Source organism: Phalacrocorax carbo, chromosome 8 (assembly GCF_963921805.1).
Source record: "Phalacrocorax carbo chromosome 8, bPhaCar2.1, whole genome shotgun sequence".
Taxonomy (NCBI): Eukaryota; Metazoa; Chordata; class Aves; order Suliformes; family Phalacrocoracidae; genus Phalacrocorax; species Phalacrocorax carbo.
The window spans coordinates 17489263-17499904 of NC_087520.1; the positions used below are offsets into that span (position 1 = coordinate 17489263).

General features: G+C 45.0%; 1 non-coding gene across 1 annotated transcript; it reads left to right on the top strand.

Annotated features, from left to right (window-relative positions):
* The first annotated feature begins 5571 nt into the window (after window positions 1-5571).
* Window positions 5572-5643, top strand: TRNAD-GUC (transfer RNA aspartic acid (anticodon GUC)). The gene has a single exon. It is a non-coding gene; the product is annotated as a tRNA-Asp (tRNA).
* The last annotated feature ends 4999 nt before the right edge of the window (window positions 5644-10642 follow it).

Genomic DNA, 10642 nt, shown 5'->3' on the forward strand with positions numbered 1-10642 from the left:
TTGTTTGCCTACGTTTGTAGGTTTTGTAGGAGGGAGTTCTGGGTGTGGTTTTCTCCCTCAGCATCATAAATTGCTGTGCTACTTAGTACTGGGGGTTGTTGCATAACACTTTATACTAAGGAAACATGACTGGTATCATTTTCACGCTCTTTTCTTCCTCTCCTTTAATAAAAGCCTATACTTCACTGTTCTTAAATCCAGATCCTTTTTTAAAAAATTTGATTACCTAAAAAATGTTAGTTTTACAGTCTTGAAGTAGAAAGCATGCCATGAAGCTACTGTAAGCTTTTGCCTTTACAAATTAACTTGAGAGCGCATGCTGATTCATGCGCAGGGGTGACTCAGTGATATTTTCATGTTGAATAAAATACCTCATGTATAAACTGTTACATGTAAACTGCAGTTACTCCTCTTGGAATTGTTCTTGCCTCATGATTTGGAGAAGCCAATTACATTGTCCTGAAGTTGTTCTGACTGGATGCCTAATGGGCAAGAAGTTCTTACAAAGTCTGGGCCATGACAGTACGCTGGCAATACATCTTGTGACAAGCTTGCTGTGTCAGAGGCTATTCTTCAGGGTTCACTGTACAAATACTTAAGCCATCCAAACTACAAATCTTTTGCTTTAAACTGCCAAAAAAGAAACCCTGAAAATTCCAGTCTGCGTTGTATCTCTACTGAGGAGGAGCTCTGCACCACAGTGATTCTTTTTTACCGAGGGGAAATGAGCTTGGAAGAAACACAAGTTGCTTTACAAGTTTATAGGGTGTCAATTTGTTTGGTTTGCCATTTGTTTTATGCAGAAATATTTCTTCTTTGAGTGAACTGTAGTGGTCTTCTGTGGAAGCTGGTTTGCTTTTCAGCTGGGGTTCTTAACTGCTTCCTGGTGCAGCCTTTGGGTAAGCTGTGTGAGCTTTATTTAGTTGCGTTATCTGTGGATCTGATCTTTAAAAAATGGTTTGTATGAAAGAAGTGATTTCCTCTTATGGTAAGATTATTCAGCAGCTGTATTTTAATTTTTATTGGACTCAAATGCAAACCTCTAATTTAATAATCCTTCTAACTTCCCTCTTTTTAGAACTGTAGATTTAAAATGAAGCTTGCCTTTTGTCCCAGACTGAAATCCTCCTGCTCTAAAGGCATTTCTGTACATCAGTAGGGGTCCACTAAGTATATTCACTTTCTGCCATTTCAGGCTGTAGCATGAAAAAGTAGTAGCACCCCCCTTGTAGGCAGTGTGTGGGAGGTACCAGTGTGGTTGACCTCGTTTTCCTGTTTCCAGTTTGGAGGGAGCAGGCAGAGCGCTGCTCCCTGGGGAGTCAGCACCACATCTGCACCATGAGCATCCCTCTGCCTCGGGGGGTGGGTGTGTGTGCTCGCGCATCGTTAGGGTTACAGAGCAGTTGGGTTGCTCTGTCTGCAGGCAGGATGCGGAGATAATTTTTATGCATCTGAAGGTTCCTTTCTTGGGAAGGGCGTAAAGCTATGCCATGTAGAAAGGAACTGTGCACTGAGAGTGCTTAAGGTCTCAGAAACATGCTTGCTGATGAGCAACTTGGCAATTCTCTAACATGGGGACATATACTTCCATTGAGGATGAACACTTTATCCTCTCCACCCTTTAGATTCTGCCTGAGCAGCATTGACTGAGAGAAGCTTTTGGCCATGGTTTATTGCAGCATTCTGCATTGTTTTTTCTTCATGTAGTTATAAAGGAGATTTGCTGGTTTGGGTTTTTTTTTTTTGTCCTAAAGCAGCTTACACGTTGAGCAATGAGTAGGGGAAGTGTTCTGAGTGTTCTAGCAGATTTTTGCATGATGAAACCTGAATAGAAGAGAAATCCGAAATGACAGTGTTTTTCAAGCAGATGATGAAATACATTCCATCAACTGAGGGGGAAGAAATACAAAGAGTAAAGATTCGCAGCCAAACTCCAGACTCTGCAAGTCCTGAAAGGTAAAGGGCCTGCAGCCTGTGTGATATTAAAGCAGAGTAAGCACCTTAGAAAGTACTTGCAAATTAAAATTTGAGTAGTTTCTGTACTGCTTGTCATAGCCCTTTGAGTTTGGTTGTTCACCCAAGTTTCCAACTACCCTATTGCCCACCTACTCACTCTTTTGCCAGTTTGGCTCTGTTAACTACGACAGATGATGTCAAGGGCCTTGCTAACGCCAGGATAAACTACATCCAATTCTCCTCTGTTAGCTCCAGAGCCAGTCATCACAGACAGCTCTCAGTCAACTTGCCCTTGGTAAAGCCATGCTGTTCCTAATCACTGCCTTGTGCTTTGCATGCCTGGATGTGTCATCCAGTAAGACTTGCTCTGTAGGGGTGAGGCTGAGCAGCTTGTGCCATCCCACGTACACCTTCCTGAGGATGGGTGTGACATCTGCCTTTCTTCCACCATCAGGAACCTTCCTTGGTGGCCGTGACCTGCCAGTGGTCCACTCTATCCTTGCCCTCAGACAGAGCCTGTCTGGTCCCATGGCATCATGTGTGGCCAGCCAGCTTCAGGGCTCCTTAACTCTCTTCCTCTCCAGTGGGGAATGGCTCGCTGCCAATGCTTCTGCTCCTGAGGGAAAATCTTAGAGGTGAGAACCTGAGGCAAAGAAGGTACTGACTACCATAGCCTTTTCTGTTTCTCTTGTTACTGGGGATCTCGGGGCTTAATAAACAAAAGGGGGTGGTATTGTTGAAGGAGAGCGGTGTATCAGGGTGAGTGGTATCAAGGTGAATGGCCCTGAGGTTTGGCTGGAGACTGGTTATCAGACTGGTGGCAGCAGAGGAATGCAAGCCTGGAAGCAGCAAGGGAGCAGGTGTTGCTAGCAAGGGAATGCAAGGAGAGGTGCTTTGCATAGATGCAAAGAGCTAATACCCAAATCAGTGGCATTAGAGATGTAGAAGAGAGGTGACACTGGAGGAACTGGCTGCAGCAAATTATTTGCTGCTTTTAGAAAGTCCTCTAGGCCAGCATCATTGACCTGGAAGCAATGCTAGGTGTTAACTCCAGAACTGACATCATCTGCATTATTTGACTTTGTTTTTGAGTTTATAGACCCATATCGCTTTTCTCTTGTGACCAATTTATTATAGCTTATCACTGCATTTGACTTCCCTTTTCTGGCCATTAAATTTATTTTAAAATTGCAATTGATTCATCTTTCAGTTTGGGGTATTTAATGGCAGCCAGTTTAAGAAAGCCACCATTCCCCATCCTCTGGAAAGCAGTCTGCTTTGTTACCCTCCTGCCCTTCCCAAATTCATTCTCTCTCAGGTGTTGGTGTGGGTGGTGTGCAGGTAGGGCCTTCTGGCCAGAGGTCCTGCTCTAGGCTGAGGCTTAACATCAGTTTCTGATATACTGGGAAAGGTGAATGAATTTCAACAGTACAAGACCTTTTGCTTATAAACAGGATCAGTTCAGAAGCCTTCCAGCCTCTTTAGCCATCATTTGCATGAGGTGTAGAGCTGACAGCTGGAGGCTGTAGCTGTTACAGCTTTTCTTAATCTGTTACTATCCCTGAGTTAACACATCATTTGTCTCTGGTATTTAATGGGTATTTATTTGTCCGCTCAAACTGAGACCTACAAGAGATGGGAAAACACTTCAGTTCTGTAGTTCTCACATCCTTTGAGGGTTATTAGAGTTTGATTATGCTACCACAGGAAAACGGGCAACATGGAGAAGGATGGAGTAAAAAAACCCTCAAACAGATATTAAGTTCTGCTATCGGACGCTTCTATAAAGAAGTTCCAGCTTCCACCAAGAATGTATTGTAGATGTTATAAGCATCTTTCACACCAAATACCGCTGCCCCTTGCTTTGATGGGCTGAGAACAGGACCTCTGGGGATCTCATAAAAGGTGTGATTTTGAGTTCTCCATTTTCAGCTGCTCTTCTCCCTCATACTGGGACCTTTCGCGGGGAAGGGGGGCAAAGAGTTGCCAATGCAAACAGCTCTGCTGTCAGACCAATAGAGGAGCTTTAGGCAAACATTCTAGTACGCTGGAGGCTCCCTCAGCACACAGATACAGTTACAAAACACTCCTCAGCATGTTCTAGCCTGGGAAATTAATGTAGTATTAATTTTAAGCTGTTTGGTGACAGTTCACTAGCTGTGGTTGTGCTTCAGCTCTGTGTCAGTTTCCTCTGTATCAACTAACAAACCCAAAATTAATCTTGACACAAAAATAATGGCTCATTTCCCACACATGGCTCTATAGGAGATGCCTCAGTGTGGTGATTTCCCCTACCTGCAGCTGGATATGATTGATCAGGATGGGTGGGACTCCCCTCTTGCCTGTAGCCCATGATAGTAGATGTTCACCCCATGTGGTTTTGTATCGAGTAGATGGGTGCTTAGGGACATGGTTTATAGTGGTGGACTTGGCAGTGTCGGGTTTATGGTTGGACTCGATGATCTTAAGAGTCTTTTCCAACCTACATGATTCTTGATTCTACTGATGCCATGAAAAGCCGAAATCAGGACTCAATAGCCTGAACGACTATTAAGCACGTATTCTTTATTGCAGCGCTGGACGCGCAGGGGTTCACTCCTAATTTGCATGCCCGCACAGGATTAGTTGCATAATTTATACAAACTTACATAAATATTCATTATTTTTCTGAGAAAAGTTATACATATTCATTATTTTCCAAGAACTCATTATCATATGCAAATGTCCTTTGCATGTGCCTGTTGGTGTTTCCAGGTGGTCGTCAGGGCTCTCTGGATGAAGGATATACTCTTCCTCACTGCATCCGCTAGTTAACTTTTGCTTTTGCGCAGACTCAGTTCTGAGATTACATATATACTGTCCTTGAGGGATAGTCTGTTCTGGTTTAGTGTTTTGCTCTGCAGTTCCTTATCTTTATGGTTTTGTACATCTGCTTCTTCTAAGGTCAAATGTTGTCGTAAATTTGTTTAGGCGCTTCTTGTCTTGAAGCCTTTCTGATTCCCCCAAAGCAACAAGTTTTAGTCACAACAGCTCCAGCTCTATCACCATGTCTTCCTTTAACTTTTTCAGCTCTAGTGAAATCCGGAAATGAAGTGTTCTATAGAGTATTCTCAGTGTGTATTTCCTAGTTTTCCAGAATTGGCAGCAGTTTGTATGGGGAGAGAAAAGTTTCTGAATCTTCAAAAAAGAAAATTTCTAACTTTTTGCTGTTAAGGGTGGGTCATAACTCAGACTCTTGACATGCCACTTCCATGGAAGTGGATGAAATGCAGCATCATGTTCTTAGGTACATAAATGCAGTCTCCTGACTTGCTTTGATACTAACAAAGCAGTGATACTGGACTGGGACTGTTGCAATAAGTATTGGAGCCGAGTTTACATGTTCTTTAAAGTATGTCCTACATACATGTTTAAATATGTATTTATATGTAAGTATAGAAGTGTTTAAGTATGGCCCTTACAGAGGAAGCTTTGTGGTGAGGGCTCCCAAGGTTGGATCGGACCAGCCAGAGCAACGGCAGTGACCTCCAGCAGAAGGGCGGGGGAAAATTGGCGGCGCGGGGGGGCGCTGCGGGAGGGCCCGCCAAACAGCGAGCTGGGGGCGGTTGCTCCTGCTCCTCGTTAGTATAGTGGTGAGTATCCCCGCCTGTCACGCGGGAGACCGGGGTTCGATTCCCCGACGGGGAGACTGTGAGCCTCCTTTTCCTCCCCGGCGGCGGGGGGGACCGGCGCTCTGCGGTCGGTTTTTATTTGTCCTTCTGTCCCTCCCGTAACGGATCCGGTGCGTGAGACAGAAGAGATCTCCGTACCGGGAGCAGGGAGGGGCGGCGCGCCGTGCCCGCGGCAGGGCGCAGCCCTCCCCGCGCTGCCATCGCAATGCCGGCGGCCCTTGGCAGGGAGGCGAGCCAGGCGGCGGGGGGCGGAGGGGGGCGAGGGGCGGCGCCCCGTGAGGCCCAGCCGCGAGAGCCGGGCCGCGGCGCGGCCGCGCGCGAGCAGGAGGCGTTGGGGGCTGCGGTCCGAATGCCGCCCCACAGAGGCGGTAACATTCCCCTGCAGGAGGTTCTGATTTAGCTGCCGCTAGTGCCTGTTCTAGAAGAAATACCCTAATTTTTTTAATTAAATTGAATTTTAATAAAACTAATTAAAAAATAATTGTAAAAGTATCCAGTGATCTATTACAACCCTTGATAGTTTTTGAGACCTAAATTGCCCTTATGTTACAATTTGGTACCTTATTTCAAGTCTGCACCTCCTTATCACAGAATCACAGAATGGCAGGAGTTGGAAGGACCTCTAGAGATCATCCTATCCAACCCCCTGCTTGAGCAGGCACACCTAGAGCAGGGGGCACAGGAATGCATCCAAGTGGGGTTTGAATATTTCCAGAGAAGGAGACACCACAGCCTCCCTGGGCAGCCTGTGCCACTGCTCTGTCACCCTCACAGGAAATAATTTTTTCCTCATATTCAGGTGGAACATCCCGTGTTCCAATTTGTGCCCATTGCCCCTTCTGTCATTGGGCACCACTGAAAACAGTCCAGTCCCACCCACACCCACCCTTTAGATATTTATGAGCATTGAGAAGATCCCCCCTCAGGCTTCTCCAGGCTGAACAAACCCAGGTCTCTCAGCCTTTCCTCATAAGAGAGATGTTCCAGTCCCCTCATCATCTTCATCGCTCTCCACTGGGCTCTCTCCAGTAACTCCCTGTCTTTCTTGAACTGGGAAGCCCGCAACTGGACACAGTACACACCTAATGAGGTGTGGCCTCATTAGGGCAGAGTAGAGGGAGGATAACCTCCCTCCCCCTTATCATCATCTATGTTATTAAATTTATATGCTAACCATCAGAAGTATTTAAATTTTGACCAGAAAACATTCTTGAAAGCAAACTTCCACATGAAACTCTGTAGCTTTTTTTAACCATCCCAGTAAACATACACAAGTCCTGATAGTTCGAAGAGGTTCTTCTAAAAAATAAAGAAGCCACCCTGCTTCAGTAGCTTAGCTGTTACCAGAAGTGAGCTGCCCATTGTGAAACCTGCATGGCCGCCTCTGCTTTCAGAGCAAACCCCGGTCTGTGCTACTCTGGCGTCTGGCAGCTGCAGAAGTTGCCACTGCAGTCCCAGAGCTGACGTTGGTTCTGAGCTGGATCCTGGGAATATAAACTTGGTAAAACAGCGATGACCTCTGCCGTGAAGCCCAGACAGTGCTGTGTACAAAACCTTTGGTGCCAGTCTGTGAGGCTGAAGGAGCGGGGCATGGCTCTCGGCAAGGTCCTGGTGCCTGACCCTGTGGGTACTGCAGGGGAAGGTGACAATTGTCAGGTTGTGTGTTTGGTGGCTGCGAGCATCCATGTGACTGAGCTAATCCTACCACCTCTTTTAAAGTTTTCTTGAGTTTTTTTCTTCTAGAGTTTTCATCACCTTTGCTAGCAGTGACTAATACTGCTATGTGGGACTGAAAATGTGAGATTCTGGAACTGAAAGTGCAAATCTGGGCTGGGTTAGCTGCAGGTCCCACTTGTGTGGGGGGTCTCTAAAGCTCACAGGCTTCTTGTCAACTATTTTTTGGTAACTTCCAGAGAATTATTAAACATCTTGTATAGAAAGAATACTTACATTTAAGTTTCTTGGTGACCAAGAGTGAGTTTGATTGATTGTTTTACTCTAAGCAATGTATTTGCAATAGGGGTCACAATTAAAACCCCAGTTCTAGAGCAAATTTTCTCCCTGAAAATTTGCATGTCCCTCATCTATACTTGCAGAGGTCGATCTAGCTCTTCTGGAGCAAGGAAATCCAAACCTGCTTCGATCACCGTGTTAGTGATCATCTGTTAGTTTGTGCCAGCTTCTGCAACACTTTCTCATAGAAGTGGTTGTTGGTTCTAGGTGGGTTTCACTGGGAGGTTGAAACCACTAAAGTGAACTTATCTCAGCTTAATTCTAAGGTTATGCAAAGTTTTGTTAAACTATGTCGTATCCAACTTAAACAGTACTCTGGGACACTTGCTTGATCTGGAGCATTTCCATGGACACTGGGGTTTGGGGTATCCCTGGGACGTGACCCCACCCTGCAGCCCACAGGTGCTGCACCCCTGAGCTGGCCCTGGGGAACTTCTACCACCGTCTCAGGTAGAGCAGGAACAGTAGCACATGCTCATTAATGATCCTGCCTGTGAGCGTATGACCTAAAACCTGAAGTGACTTAAAGAAACGTGTTTAATTTCTTTTCAGAGAAGGCTTATGCAGCTACTGCAGGATGTGTAAGTAAGCGTGGTGTGTGGTGCTGTTCATGTTCCTGCTGTCAGCAAGCTCTGTATGACATGCGTGTAAACCGATGGGGTGGCTCTATAAGAAAGGTTAAGCCTTTGCTTCTTGAAAGGTGAACCACTGGCGTAGAGATCACAGTTCATGAACAGACACAACATTGAAGGTAAAGTTGGGTTTCACACTTTGTCGGCTCTCATGTTTGGGACATACAGTTTAACATCAAAAAACTTGTATTAGAATGCAATTTGATGGCAGAGTAAGGCTTTTGGTCACTCTTGGCAATATTTGATTAACACATTGCTGGTCTCTAGTCACTTTAGTTATTGGATTTTTCCAAATCAGAGGGTGTCAACAAAATACTAAAAGAAATGTCACACCTAAAAGCCTCCTGCCCAGTCACTGCAGCTCGCGCTGATGGAAAGTGTTGCTGGAGCAAAAGAATTCCAGCACTTTTAGAGAGGCTTCTTAACAGCTCTTTCAACAGATGCAGAACTAGACGTGTTGAAATAACATTTCTCACTTACATGTTTATTTGAAATATGATTTTAGTTTATAGTATTCATTATTTCATTCAAATGCCTGTGTCCTCTGAAGAAATATGTGACTGCTGTCCTACCCTCTCCTACTCCCACGCATAACAGCAACAGTATTTTACTTGAAGGGAATATCTTTTTCAGGGTCTAATAACTTGCTTCTCAGGTCTTCATTCTCTGTCTTCAGAGATATGGTAATCCTCTTGAGCTGTCAATTTTTAGCCTGGTATAGGCTTATAAATGTATCATTCTGAGACTATGAAAAATAAAGCAGGGTGTTTTTGGCACAATACTGTCCTTTTAGTGAATTTCCTGGGAAACTGAGAACATCTTATTTTAAAAATAAATTAAAGAAATCATTCCTTCAGCTCTGGACTCTGCTTTCACTGCTACTTGACTATGGGTAATCTTTGGGTAAATTGCTTCTTTTAAAAATGCCTTAATTTTTAAAATATTATTTTCCAATCCCTATTTTTTAAAAAAGGTGTTGGGGTTTTTAATCAGGTGACTCCCTCGCACCCCCATGGAGCAGCTCTGCAGGGCACAGTCTCTCTCTGGCACATCAGTAGTCATTCCTCAGTGTGCAGTATTGCTGCTGTGGGTCTGGTGAGCACTACATCTGTTCCAGTTTCCTATCTCTACCTGAGACACTCCTGAAAGCCTGCAAAGGCTGAGTGCCTGCAGTGCTGCAGTTTTCAGCTTGGCCCTGGCAGCACATGCAACCCGGTGCTCATCAGGCATGTAAGCATTTTGTTGAATTCAGGCGTGGTCCCGCTGGAGCTCAGTGCTTCTTGCAGCACCTGCAGCAGTGCCTGCAGAGCCAGGCTGCAGCCGAGCCCCACGGGTGGGCTGAGCCGGGGTGAGCATGGTTTGTAGGTGGGCAAGCTGGTCCAGCCAGGAGTAAATGCCCTTTGAAACCCCATGTGTTTGGTATGGCTGTGTTTATATCACATGCAAATAAATTATTTATCCAGTGGTGCCAGTAAAAGCACTTGTGAGCCTGACTTCATGAGCATAAATAGGCTGAAAGAGCAGAGGGAAGTATAGCAGACCTGCGATGGTCTCTTCTGTAACCCTGGGCAATAGGTACCTCTCCTCCCCACAGATCCCATCCTTGGCAGGGTGATGAAGTGAAACAGCTCAAACAGGTTTTCTTTTATGATTTAGGCTTAATAAAATCTTCCTCAAGCCTCTAAATTTTTTCTGCAAAACCTGCTGCTGGCCTTTTAAGTCATCTGTTGTCACCTCCAGCCCTGGTGCTATTATTAAAGTGGATCTGTGTTCCTTCACCATAACAGCACCCTGGCTGTAGCTAATACCTTTCCTTCTAGGGCAGCAGCTCCTGGGTCTCGGCTTCGCGCGCATCCAGTGGTTCTGGTTAACACCCGGTAAATGCCTCGTGGCAGCAGCTGAAGGAAATGCCTCCAGCTGGTGCTTACATTTAAATGTTTGCACTAGCATGTTCCCACTAGGCTAGCTGAATAGCAAAGTATTGAGTTCAGTGCACTCTCACTACTTGATGTTTTTATTATTTAAGGCTTGAGACAACTTGTAAATGCTTAGAATAGCGTGAAAATCCCTGTGCTGGCACAGACACCCAGCCTTACTGGAAGGCTGTCTGCTCTTCTGGTGTAAAAGTTTCATCTCTTCCACAGAACAATTATGCTGTAGCAAAATTTTAAATAACCAAACCTATATGACAGCTATAATTCAAAAGGAAATCCATAACTTAAGGATGTCAGAATAACAAGTTGATTGAAAAATAAGAATTGATGAGCAACAAGTAGTCCATCATGTGAGTACCCTGACTTCAGTGGGCTCCATTACAGGAGCGCCATTGATTTCCACAATTTTTCCACAGAGGTATTAAATTAAACTTTG